The sequence below is a fragment of the Rattus norvegicus genome, chromosome 4, assembly GCF_036323735.1.
Source record: "Rattus norvegicus strain BN/NHsdMcwi chromosome 4, GRCr8, whole genome shotgun sequence".
Lineage (NCBI taxonomy): Eukaryota > Metazoa > Chordata > Mammalia > Rodentia > Muridae > Rattus > Rattus norvegicus.
The window spans coordinates 60776906-60790102 of record NC_086022.1 but is presented as its reverse complement, the minus strand read 5'-3'; positions in this window follow the sequence as shown (position 1 = coordinate 60790102).

The window sequence follows — 13197 nt, the reverse complement described above, 5'->3', positions numbered from 1 at the left end:
GCTGCCAGGATGCTCTCCACAGAGGTCACTGCCCTTCCTCTTACTAAGAACACGGCCGCTTCTTCATCTGCCCAGACCACCAGATACTTGAAAATTTATCTCACGGCATTTGCAATGGGCATGCTCCCTGTGTTGAGAGAGCAAGGGGGGATATCCTAACAAATTTTAAATCTCTTTTGTATTTCTTTGGTTTCAGTCTGCTCGTCATGTACTTTGCCCACCTGTAGAGCTTTGGGTTGGTTACTGATTTCTTCTGAAGTAACTAACCCCTAGGTTCAGTCAGAAGCCCTAGTATTTTTATGACCATATCAAAGCTAAGGGTTCTATGACTGCAGACCATTTTTTTAAAGTCATGATTTTGTCATTTTTTTTTACTACACTTAGTTATTTGTGTGTTTGTCGGGGAGGGGACCACACTTGTGCTATGGCATGTATATGGACGTCAGAGGATGACTATAGGAGTTGATTCTCTCCTTCTAACTGTGTGGGTACCATGAATCAAACTCAGGTCATAAGGGTTGGAAGCAAGTGACTTTAGTCATCTCAATGACTTCTCACTTCCTTATTCGAACAAGTAAGTACCAAGAGTTATATGACAGGGCACTCCCGTTTGGAGACTATAGATTGGCCCTTAGAATTCCTGACTTCCTAAAAGAGCTTGGCTAGATCTCTTTATCAGATTACCTACACCATCTGACTTCATTCCCCCAACAGCTTACTGAAGCATAGAGTGTCTCTAACTATAACACAAGGATCAGAGAATGTCAGTGCCAGGGTCACAGAGCTGTAAACTCTTCTACTTCTGAAGCCCTAAAGCCAGCAACGTCATCATCTATGGTCATTCTTCAACACATCAGACGCTGACTTGTTTCTCTTTTTCTTTTTCCTTTTGAGACAAGAGTCTCACTATGCAGCCCAGATTGGCCTTCATCTCATGACCCTTCTGCATCACCTTCCTAAACGGTGGGATCACAGCTGTGTGCCACCATACCTGCCTCTGGAAGGTGGCTCTTGGTCTCTCTAATTTCTATTAATGTGCCACTCCCTTTCCTCTCTATAAACACCCATTGGACAGGATTAAGCTCCAACTGTGTGGCGAGAATCTCCACTGAATTTTCAGTTTAGAAGCTCTCAACTCCAGCAAATAAAGCAAAAGGTGGTGTGACTTCCATAATATTACTGTGAAGAAACTGCACACGGAGATTAGAAGGGGGTTAGGGAAGAATACTTCGGGGGTTGGAAAGAGGAGATGATGCTCAAAGGAAAACCAGATGTATCCTAAGAGTATCCCAGGAAAAGGAATTGTCTGGGGCTTAGTGGGACTGGAACACGAGAAACTGAAGGGACATCATCAAGCTGGAGAGCTCGTCTAGGATGCTGCACAGGGCATGGAATGCCAGAAAAAGATCCTGGACTGTATTCCAAGTGCAAGCGGATGACATGGAGGGAATCTAAGGAGAGAACCGTATGCTACGCTGTGATTTATGTCTCACGATGCCTGGCTTGAATCACTGGTCTAGGTATGCTGGAGAGAACAAGATCAATCATGGGAATAAGAAAACACCATTAGAGCAGTGGTTCTCAACCTGTGGGCTGTGGCCTCTCTGGATGTTGGGTGACCCTTCCAAGGGGATTGCCTAAGACCTTCAGAAATACCAGATATTTATGTTAAGTTTCAAACAGTAGCAAAAGTCCTGTTATGAAGTAGCAATGAAAATAATTATGGTTGGGGGGGGGGTCACCATACCATGAGGAACTGTATTAAAGAGTTGCACCATTAAAAAGGTTGAGAGCAACTGTTCTAGAGCTGGGAGGATGGCACATATGGGTAATCTCAACACTCAAGAGGCTGAGACAGGAGGACCACAACTTTGAGGCCAGCTCAAGAACACATAAATGAGGCTTGTGTCTTTAATTTCTTTTTTTTTTTTAAAAATTAAAAAAAAGAAAGGCATAGAATGGGTATAGAAAGAGGATGCTGGTTTGGTTTAAATTAGTAGCATTTATGTTCAAGAAATACTTTGGCGGTCGAGCTGTCTTTAAGTCCTCATGCGATGGATGTTCAAGTTAGGGAAACAGAAGAGCCAAGATAGTCTACCCATTATTTTTCTGGTAAAGTAATTGATGGTATGATGCTAGTTAATTTGAAGAAGCCCAAAAGAATCCAGAACAGTCTCAATTAATTTTCTTCTTTTTTTCTTTCTTTCTCTTTCTCTCTCTCTCTCTCTCTCTCTCTCTCTCTCTCTCTCTTCCATTTCCTTTTTTTTAACCATACATCTTTAGCCTCACAGACCATGAATCCCAACACTCTCTTCTTAATACCTTCATCTCCCTCTCGACATGCCCTTTAGTCCTTCCTGGAGGAGAGAACTTCCTTGAGCTTCTTCCTCTGTTCTCATGTCCCTCTCGATCCGTCACCGACTAGTGACTCTTCCCCATCCACTGACATGCTTTTTGCCAAATACACAGATGACCTTTGTTGCTAAATCCAAGGGCTTTTCGGTCCTCATTTATCTTCGACACTCTCTGGTCCTCCCAGAGCATCCACACAATCGTCTGACACCTACAGTTCCTTGTTCCGTCTCCCTTCCATCTGTTCTGTGCCTCCCTAACACCCTTCCTTCCTTGCCCTTTTCAATGGCGTTGCCATGGTGCTTCTTGTCTTCTCTACCCTCTTTTTGGGGGGATTCCATGTGCAACTATGGACTCCCCCTTCCTCTGATGACACTAACACAGATATCTCCTGAGTTTCAGCTCCCCCCCCCCCGGCAAGCAGTGCCCAGTTTCACTCTGATATCCTACAGACACTTCACCTCAGTAGGTTTAACATTAAACTAAGGTCCTGCTCTCTGGCCCGCTTTCTTCCTAAGGTCTCTCTTGGTGATTGATACCCCTACCACCCTGCCATCCTATTTACCTAAATCATGATTCTGCCACCATTTCTCAATCATGCAGAGAAAATCAACAATCAGACTCACTTGCGTTAGTTATCGAATCCCTTCTATTTCCTCTCTTGCTGTCTTAGTTTGAGAGGTTCTCCCTCCTCTTTTTTTTTCTTATGATGCTGAAACAACCTTTTGACTAATCCCCTGGCTTACAGTGTCACTAACAAATTATCTCAACAGCAGAGAGCTTTCTGAAGTGGCCATGTGATTATGTCAGAATGTTCCTTAAAACTAATTAAATTAACCCAGGTTTGGTACCCAATACCCACATAGCGGCTCATAACTGCCTGTAACTTCAGCTCCATGGATACCTGACATGGGGTCTCCTGATCTCTGGCTCCTATACTCAAGTGCTGTACATCCATACACTCAGGCACACATAAATACACATTAAATAAATGAATAAATAAATAAATAAATATTTAAAACAATTAATCAACAGCTTTTCAACGTCTTCTAGATAAAATTCTTGGGAAGACAAAGCCTTTCACCACACAGAAGCCTGTTTATACTTCCAGACTCCTGCCATGCATTCATGCAATGTAAATATTTGTGGAGCATCCTTTACTTCCTGAACACCGTCCTCTAGGCTCAGCTTGTCCGTGAGTGTGCCCTTTTACCTTAAATTCTTGCTTGCTCGGGTGGGGTGGGTCTGGACTATCGCTCCCTTCACTGTATTTCTCTGGCTGGTTTACTCACTTCTGAAGCTAAGCAACTCCTTTTGAGCTCCCCTGTAGGTGGCATCTCACTATTGTGAGGCCATCTGCATTGTCGTGTGTCTCATCATGGCAGAAGAGCCTGCGGGCCATTGGCCGTGTCTTATTTATCTTTGTATTTCTAGGGCCACAGCAAGCACTCAATAATGAATTGAGTAACGGAGTTGGGTTTCAAAGTCAGGACTTTTCTTTCCAGCACAAATCTCATATTTCTCCACGGTATTCTTTTTAATATGTTGAATTTGAGGGGTTCTAAATGACAACTGGGCATGTTTCTGTCTGTTGCTAATTAAAGCATGTGCACATAGATGTATGACTCCACCAGAATCCAGCTGATAACTGTTTTTGGATAACCCTTCCTCCATCATCCCACCAACTTGTTGATGGCGGCTTTCGGGTTAACTGCATCTGGAGCAACTGCAAGGCCCTTGACTGGTCTCACAAACTTCTGTGCCTTTTAGACTGTTGCTTCTATATCACTACAAGGTGAAGAGAGAAGGAATGCACAAGAAACAAGGTAGATCTTACTCATGTGGCAACTGACATTAAAACTCAATGTATTAACAATAAAACACCTTTTACATGAACATCCCCCCCCCAATTCCCCAATCTTTACAGCTAGGTATGGATGCAAAGGTTGAATGCAAAAAAGGAAGGAAGAAAGAAAGGAAGAAAGACAGACAGACAGATCGAATAGGGACTGGAGAGATGGCTCAGTGGCTAAGAACACTGGCTGTTCTTCCTAAGGACCCTGGTTTAATTCCCAGAACCCACATGGCAATTCACACCTGTCTGTAACTCCAGTTCCAAGAGATCTGACATTCTCATGCAGATAAACATCTCCTCACACAGATAGGCAACGAAGGCAAAACACCAATGCATATTTAAAAACAATCTAGCAGCTAAAACTTAGAATCGAAAGCAATGTTGAGATCTTTTACTAAGCTTCCATAAGGACTCGGACCTGCAAGACCCAAGATGGCTGCCCAAGCTCATCCCGTGCACAGAAGTGGAAAGCAATCTTTCTTCAATGCCATATGTCCTCTATTTTTCAGCAAACAAATTTTCTCCATCAGAGCCCACTTATTTACATAGTCTTATCTGTCTGCTATTGCCTTGACGAGGTTCTTGTTGCAAAGTGAAAGGAACTCGAAGCAAAACTATAAAAAGCAAGGCTGCCTTATCGGGGACACAGGGGGAATCAGTAAAAGAGACATTTAGTTCACAAGGTGATGGGATTTCCTATTTGTAAAGTAGCCTTGTAACCACACTTTGTACTCTTAGGGCCACAATGCCAACCCACGGTTATTTGTCCTTCCTGGGCCTGGAATGGATTCAGTTCTATGCCTTATTTAGTCAAATGATTCTTCCAGTTTCAATGTGTGCTTTTTTATGCTTCATTTTGGAAATATCATACTTAAATATTTTCTCGTCTTGAGTTTGTTTTAGTTCCAAAGCTGAGGAATGGAGATTCTTGGGGCGGGGTGTGTGGGGGGGAGAGGGATGGGTTTTTCTTGGCTTTACATGTCAAGAATGGCTTTCTCAAATGGTTAATAAAGTAGCCTGGCAGTGCCTTAACCCTCCTACAATGACGTTTTCCACAAGAATTAGCATTTAATTGGGATAATTTGTTGTCAACGGAAAGCGAAGATTCCTTTCCAAGAGGATCAGCGTGATAACGTCTTACCAGCTAGAGCACAGAGACCAAATATAAACCAGTTCTGAGAAACAGGAAGTGAACCTGACTGGTCTAGTCTGAGTGTCCCTGGCAGTGACGCAAATACAGAAATCAAATTAGGAAAACAAGGTATGTGGGTGTGAGGCAATCAATAATAATCCAGGATGCTACAACATAAGCAAAGAAGCCTTTAACCAAATGCCATTCATTTTAATAACACCCGGAGCAGTTTGATTTCCCTGTAACACACTGGTGATTAGAGAGCGGGATGAGCTTGAGTTCCCTAGCAACCGCATGTGCTTTTGAGACAGTCATTAGCCTTTCCGTTAATCCCCTCAACCCCTACTTCTAAATGTATGACTGACATTAAAACGTTTCAGGAAGTGCTTCTCAAGATTTCCAGTAGGGACATGGAAAGGAATATAAATTATCAATAATAATAATAATAATAATAATAATAATAATAATAATAATAATATAGCTGTCCTGAGACTGCAGGCAGGTGAAAAGAAAAATGTTCCTATTGCTCTCAAGTCTAGGTTTCCACTTCTTCTGGGGGTGGAAAAGGGCAATGGAGGTGAAATTGTCGGGAGTTTAAGGTGGTCTTCTCTTGCTACCTGGGGCAATATTGTTGTGTCTCTTAGAAGCATCCCTCTGAAGGCAGGGTGAACCCTGGAGTGTACAGGTGGCCATTTGTGTAGTGGCAGACTGACTTGAAGGCTTGGATAGGGCAAAATATACCACATTTTCTTTCTCCTTTAAGCCCTGTGAATTACCTTGGTCGAAGGAGCCTGGGGGGAGGAGGGGGGAGGAGGGGGGAGGAGGGGGGAGGAGGGGGGAGGAGGGGGGAGGAGGGGGGAGGAGGGGGGAGGAGGGGGGAGGAGGGGGGAGGGTGGGCTTTTTCCTATTGATTGTTTAATTGCACCAGAGGCTGCTTGTCCAGGGCCACTGGCCAAGAGCGTTATTTTTGTGGCTAAAGTGGGGTTGGGCCGGTTTCCCAGCCTTTCCCCTAGATTTGAAGAAGACAACCCAGAAAGTCCAGAAAGGCTAGAGGAACCTGGGGTGTGCTGGCCTTTGCTTTTCAAGGGTGTTCTACAGCGCCAGGGCTGCTGGGATTAAGTTCCTGCAACCCTGAATCATTGCCTCTAGCTGGGTCCTGAGTTCGGGATCTACAACTCCACCCATCGTGTAGCTAGGGACAACTGTCATTAGGCAAATAGTTATTCTTGCTGCTACTGGCTGACCATCTCTATGGCCTAGGCTATTAGTCGGGCACTTGACTCCTTGGGGCCCGGGTAGCTCCTAGTGGTCCGGCCGTCCCACCTGACCCCCCTGCGCGCTCCCTTCCCAAGGCGACCACCTGCGCCGCCCCACTTACCCTCTGCCCCGCGGGGAGGGCCCCTCAGGGTAGCAGAACCCTCCCTGCTCCCAAGCGACTCAGGGGGAGCTCGGTGTTTGCCTCCAGCCCTTCGCTACCGAGGATCAGGTTCCTCCCCTCCTCCCCCTCCAGCTCCGGCCGCCGCCGCCGCCTCCTTCTTGCATGACACAGCAGAACCGCAGCTGCAGCAGCAAGTCCAAACCATCCGCCCAGGAAGCGCCGCAACCAGGGCTTGGCAGGGGCGGATGGGGCAAGGCAGGGGTCTAACCCAGTGGTAGTCTTGGACCCACTTTGTACCATAAACTCCTTCTTTGCCCAGGGCAAGCCGACAAAATGTGGTTCAAGCTGACCAGGCCGAGCCGTGGAGGAATGCTTTGGGGCTTGCCCGCAGAAGGGATGGGACCAGAGAGGAGGGGTAAAGGAGACCCCAGTAAAGGGCAGGCCCTTTCAGGTGAAGAAAGGTAAGACGAATCTGTGAAGTCAAGGGCCAGGCTGTGGAGGAGATTAAAGGAGGTCAAAGAGGTAAGGGGGTAGAGTTGCTGAGAAGGGAACCAGCTGCTTCTGCTGCTGCTGCTGCTGCTGCTGGGGTAAAGTATTTGGGAAGGCCTGAGCTGGGTGCATAAGCAAAGGGTCTGAGCTGGGAGGTCCAGGCAAAAGAGGGTTAAAAGGATGAAAGAATTAGTCTTGAGGTTGGAAGGCCAAAAGGATGGGTGTTAAGAGTTATAAGTGATTTAGAAAGACAGCAATCAAGGCCAGGCCGGAAGGTAGAACCTCTCCCATCCCCACTCGTCAGTCACTTGAGTTAGTGTTTTCTTTTTCTTTTTCACAATTCTGCCAGTCTAGTTTTCCTCATCAAGAAGGAAGAGAGTGAACCAACAGAGAAATAGCAATTTGTCATAGATTTATTTATAGGCGATTCCCATGGTACATAAAAAGGTAGAGACAGAGAACTGCCGTTCTAAGTAGACCCCCCCACATACATTTCAAGTCAGTAAGACTAAGTACTTCAAACTATTAGTTCCTGTACATCACGAGACACGAATACGCCTTTAAACGTTAATACTTAAGTTAAATGCTAGCAGTGGGGACAGAATTAGTGGTTTAGAATATCATGAAAATGTATGCTTGCGCTCTGTCCACACACATGCATATATATGTATAATTTCTAGTGTGTAGCATGTACAGTATGATTAAAGGATAAGCATGTTTTCCTGATCATCTTATTTCCAACCAAGCACGCATTTTACAGCAGTCATCTTGTCACCATTTGGAAGAATGTGGTCAGAAAAGTAGTACCCAAACTGCCACTTTGGTTTTGTCTGTACCTTACAGGTCATGGCTTCGTACCTCACTTCCTGACACAAACAAGTTTTTACTGTTGTCAGCAACAAAGCCCTAATGTAGCCGCGGAAGAGAAAAAACTGCGTTACATTTTGCCTCTTGAGAGCATCATCAACAGTTACCGGAGGAATGTAATTCCAGAAAGCTCCGAAACTGGTAGTGATGGTAATTATGGACCAAATGCCCGATTCTGGTTGTTATTTTCTGGCATTTCTTTCTGTTTTACCAAGATCTGAGAGTGAGCTCACTGAGAGGGCAAATCTGGCTTTCCTTTTTGACTTTGTAAAATTTAATCAGGCCTGATAGGGAACTCACAGCTCTTGGGGGAAAATAAAGTAGGAACCACGAAATGTCATTTTAACAGAGCGTGGGCTTGGTGACTGCAGGAAAGGATTTAAGGACGCTCCTGTTCCGCTTGCTGTGTAATGAGCACTGGCTCCACGCACGCACCGACGCCATAGCTCCCGGATGCAGTGGCTCTCTTATCTGGGCTTTTGCAGCGCCACAAGCCCCTTCGGGATGCTTCGAGGGGCTCCCGGTGGGTGGTGGTACAAACGCTGCGGCCGGCGCCGCCGCCACGGGTCCTGCTGCTGTTGTTGCTGCTGCAGTCACGTGGGAGCCCCTTTAAGTTTCCATAGAGAGGCCTCTCCGGTGTCACATGATGGACATGATATAATGAAACAACATTGTGGAGAGGAAAGCATTAGGGGAGCCCACGGCTACAAAACAAGTGAGTGAGAAGAGGTGGGAGAAAGAGAAACTACGCCACCACCTCCTCTGCAGCCGAGCGCACGCAGCAGCTTGGCGTGACAAGTGGGCGACGCCGGGGGCAGGGAGTGGGGGTCCTCCGCCCGCTCCGGGGACCCTGCCACCCACCGTGCGCAGAGCAACTTTTAACCGGCAGCCCCGCACCTGTCTCAGAGTCTCCATCGCTCCCTGCCACCATCCTGGGAAAATTCTAGAAGAATACGCTCTCGGAATCTACGTGCGCATCATTTTCCTCCTGGCTCCGGAGGAAGGAACCAGAAAAGAGAGCAAAGCGGCGCAGTGTTCAGCCTCAAGGTAAGTTCTTTAGGGTGGGGAAAACGGGTCCAGCAGGACTTGGGGACTGGATTGGGTGCTCGACTCCCACCTTGGGGGTGGAAAAGGCGTCCCCGCACTCCGGGTGAGGCAAATGGGTTGGCGCGTCATCCGAGCTATTTTCCCGGTGGACTCTTTTGACGTCCACCCTCGCACTCCCCGAGGCCCCCTTACCGCCCCCCGCAAGGGGCCTGCGGCTGCTGGCCAGGATGCTCAGCGGGCGAGCGAAGGAAGGTAGGGCTGCTGCGTGAAACGGGCATGTCGGAGCTATTTCGCCATGTTTGTGTTGCTAAGAGCACTTTTTTTCCCCTTTGCGGTGGCTTGATGCCACATGGCTCCTCCGGAGCTGCTGCCGGGTTGAGAGCGAGTGTTTTTTTTTTTTTTTTTTTCAATGTCCGCATTCCAGCTAATGTTGCGCAGATAAAATTCAAACTTGAGGTAAACAGACGAAGAGGAGGAGGAGGAGGGGAGGGACCGGCGGGGGGGTGGGGGGGGAGGGAGGACTGTTTCCATTTCGAGATCCCACCTCTTCACTCAGAGGAGACCAACATCCCGAACCTAGAGGCAACTCATGCATGGCTCCCACGCCCCCCCACCTCTGCCGTCAACGAGAAGTAAGGGCTGGGGGCGAGCGGTTGGGAGGGACGCGACGTTTTGGTTCTTGGGGGGTGCGGGGGGGAGAGGCAGCCCCTGGGAAGCCGGAGCTTTGACTTAAGCTATTATTTTGGCGGAGGGAAGAAGGATGAGTCCTCTTGTTCCAGATGAGGGGTGAGGGTGGGGGTGGGTAAAAAGGGGTGCTTGTCTCCCCTCTTTCTGTCACTACCTGATCGTGTTGCCTCACCCCCCCAACACAGGTTGCACCCACAGGCGAGGTGGGTGGGGCTTCGGGGTTCCAGAAGGCAGGTCACCTAGCAGGTGTGTAGGGTGGGCATTTGGATTTGGTAAGTCGCTTGGATTTGGTAGGAGACCGTGGGGGAGGCAAAGAGTGCGTAGGCAGAACCGAGTCTAACGCTTATGTATGGGGAGGGGGGTGCTTTTAAAACCAGTGGAGAAATATCAAGACAGCCCCCCCCCAAATATGTCTGTTTCAGCTCGCAGCGAAGCTGCTGCGTGAGTGGCGAGGACGAGGGCGAGCTTCGTCATGTGGCACACTGTAGGCTTCTGACAGCTTGGAGCCATCTACCCCCTCCCGCGCGCGCCCGGGGCGGAAGGTGTGGGTTGGGTGGTCCGAGGCGGGTGACGTCCGAGGCGGGGTGGGGACAAGACTTCGGAGCGCTTAGGTCCGCAGCCACGGCTCGCTCGGAACGGCGTGTCAGGGAGGAGGCGGCCACGTGAGGGGTCCGCAGCAGCTCGCGAGCTGAAGGCTGGGGGCGAAGTGCGTAGCAAGAGTCGTGACGGGGGTGACACGCAGCCGCCGTGGCCCCTGCTCACTGCCCACGCAGGGCCGCGCCGCGGGTGGGTGGGTGCGCACTCACGCGCCCGCTCCCCGGAGACCGTTTCCGGCTCAGGGCCGGGTAAACAGGGTGGTGCCCTCTGCCCTCCCGCCCCCGGCCGAGCGGAGGCGCGCGATCGTGGCGGACGGGCTGCGGTGGCGAGAGCGCGCGCGCGCCCCCGCCCGTCCCGCCTCCTCTGTTTTTGTTTTGATGGAGCCCGCGTGCAGCTGGCGCGTGTCGAGTCACGTGCCGCGGCCGCGAGAGGGGCTGGGCGCCGGCGAACAGGACGCGGGGGAGGGTCGCAGACCCTGAACAGTCTTGTCCGAAAACTACCGAGAGGTACAGTCTTGTGGGGCTGGTCGCAGTTGCACCCCAGGAGCAGTATTTGGGATCGTCGTCACAGCATCCCTGCCAGTCGGCTGTCCCCTCCACCCCTCCTCCTCCGGGCCGGAGACTCAACAGAGGGATCCAGCGGACCTCGCAGGTGTGTTATATCCCTGAACACAGAAGTACCCATCTGGCTCTTCATCCAGGCTGTACCGTGTAATCAACCCGAGAGCTTTAGAGTTAACCCCGATACCCACTCTCATAGTTAGGGAACTGAAATCCAAATAAGAGTCTGGACTGAGGGCCATTTTCTTCACCTCCTTCTTCTCCAGTGATTGTGACGCAGTTGGAATAAAAACTGATAGGTAGCCAGCTTGACAGGCTAGATAGTTGTTGAGTCATCTGTACTTACGCATCGAAGAGTGAAAAATAGCCACAATGGTTAACGTGTTGATCTATCACTAAATGGGGCCTTTAGGTGCCAGACAGGATGACTGCGCAAACATGGCGACAACCTGGAGGAGTAACAGTTTTTACATTTGGAGGAATGGAAGCACTGGAGGTTCTGGCAGAGGAGATGTTTGAGGACTCCCTGACTGGTGCTCATGGGAGCAGGTCCCAGAGTTTATATTTGAAATCATTACTTGGGACTGCTTGAGGGACCTTTCACCTTAGTGAACAGCCTAGGAACAGTGAACGTTAGCCTGAGGGCCTGAGTTTCTGTACGTGGATTTCTGTTGTTCCGGCTTTTGTTTGGACGGGAGAACCATTTGGTATAATGCCTTCAGGCTACCTGTTCTAGAAGTTTTCTGTGGAGGAAGGGGGCAGGGGGGGGCGCTCCTAGCAATTTGAAGTTAACAGGTGGATGGATTCCTCAGAATATCTTCATGTTTGTTGTCGTTTAACATACGCGTCCAGAGGGAGCACCTGTGTCCCACCAATGCTCAATAAATAAGGACGACATGGTGGGTCACAGTTTGGATGTGGACAAAGTTGCCCTCATTGGGTGCAGTGTCTGAAAAGTTCTGTCGTGAAAATTTTGGAGGAAGCACACACACTCTGGAATATAGAAGCTTTGCTTTTTACCGATGTCCCTTTTTCCTCCTTGGTCTGTTTCTCGTTTATGTGATCTTGGTGGGAACGGCGAGATGTGGGGGTTCCGGTACTTGTTTGGAAAATGTGCTTGCTGATAACCTAAGGCCATACCAAATAACACGTTAAAGTCAAGTTTCTCCCTAAACAGTTATAATTCTAATAATCTTGTGACCATTTGCTTTGTCATCGTCTTCTGTGGCCTAAAGAACTCTGAATATGCATACTAATGACTGCCACCAAATAACGTTTGGCTGCGTGGTGGGCACGGTAAGTATATTTGAGACCAAGGTTTAAAGGCTAGTGTTCACTTTCCTTGCAGTCTGGTGAACCCGACTTGAAGACACACCCAGGCCAACGCATCATAAATGTGAACTTCGCTGGTCTGGAATAAATAATTGTCCAGCCACATGTTGGGTTCCTCCCCTGTCTATTCTGGTGCCATCACCACGAGTGACACCTTTTTCTTAAGCATTGTCAAACTGTTAAGGGACTGGCGATCTCAACCTTCCTAATGCTTTGGCCTCCTTAATCCAGTTCCTGGTGTTGTGACCTCCAACCATAAAATTATTTTTGTTTCTATTTCATATCTGTAATTTGGTTGTTATGAAATGTAATATAAATATCAGTGTTTATCAATGGTTTTAGTCTACCCCTGTGAAAGGGTCCTTTGACCCCCCCCAAGGGGTTAAGGTCCCCAGGTTAAGAACCCAGGGCTTGGGGGTCCTTGCATAGCTCTGTTAAGAGGGCTCATCTGCTTCTTGGGCGCCTCCTCTTTTGAAGAACTTGTTCCGAAAACATTAATTTATTTACGTCTATGGGTCTGCATGTACATCTACACACCAGAAGAGGGCGTCAGATCCCATGGGGCTATCGTTAAAGACAGTTGTTAGCCACCATGTAGGTGCTGGGATTTGAACTCCGGGCCTCAGGAAGAGTTGCCAGTGCCCTTCTGCTGAGCCATCTCTCCAGTTCCAACTTTTTTTTTAATGTCATATAGTATGTCTTATGCATGACCTTGGCTCACTTTGTCACACAGAATTTGTCACCAAAATAAGTTAGGGATGATTTAAAAAAAAAATTAAGTGTATCAGTGGCACCCCCGGCACAAAACTCTTTCCATTGGTCGCTACCATTGAATTATCTTTGCCTCCCTCACCCATATTCATCCTGAGGCATCTTTACCACCCCTGCTATGAGCGGCCAG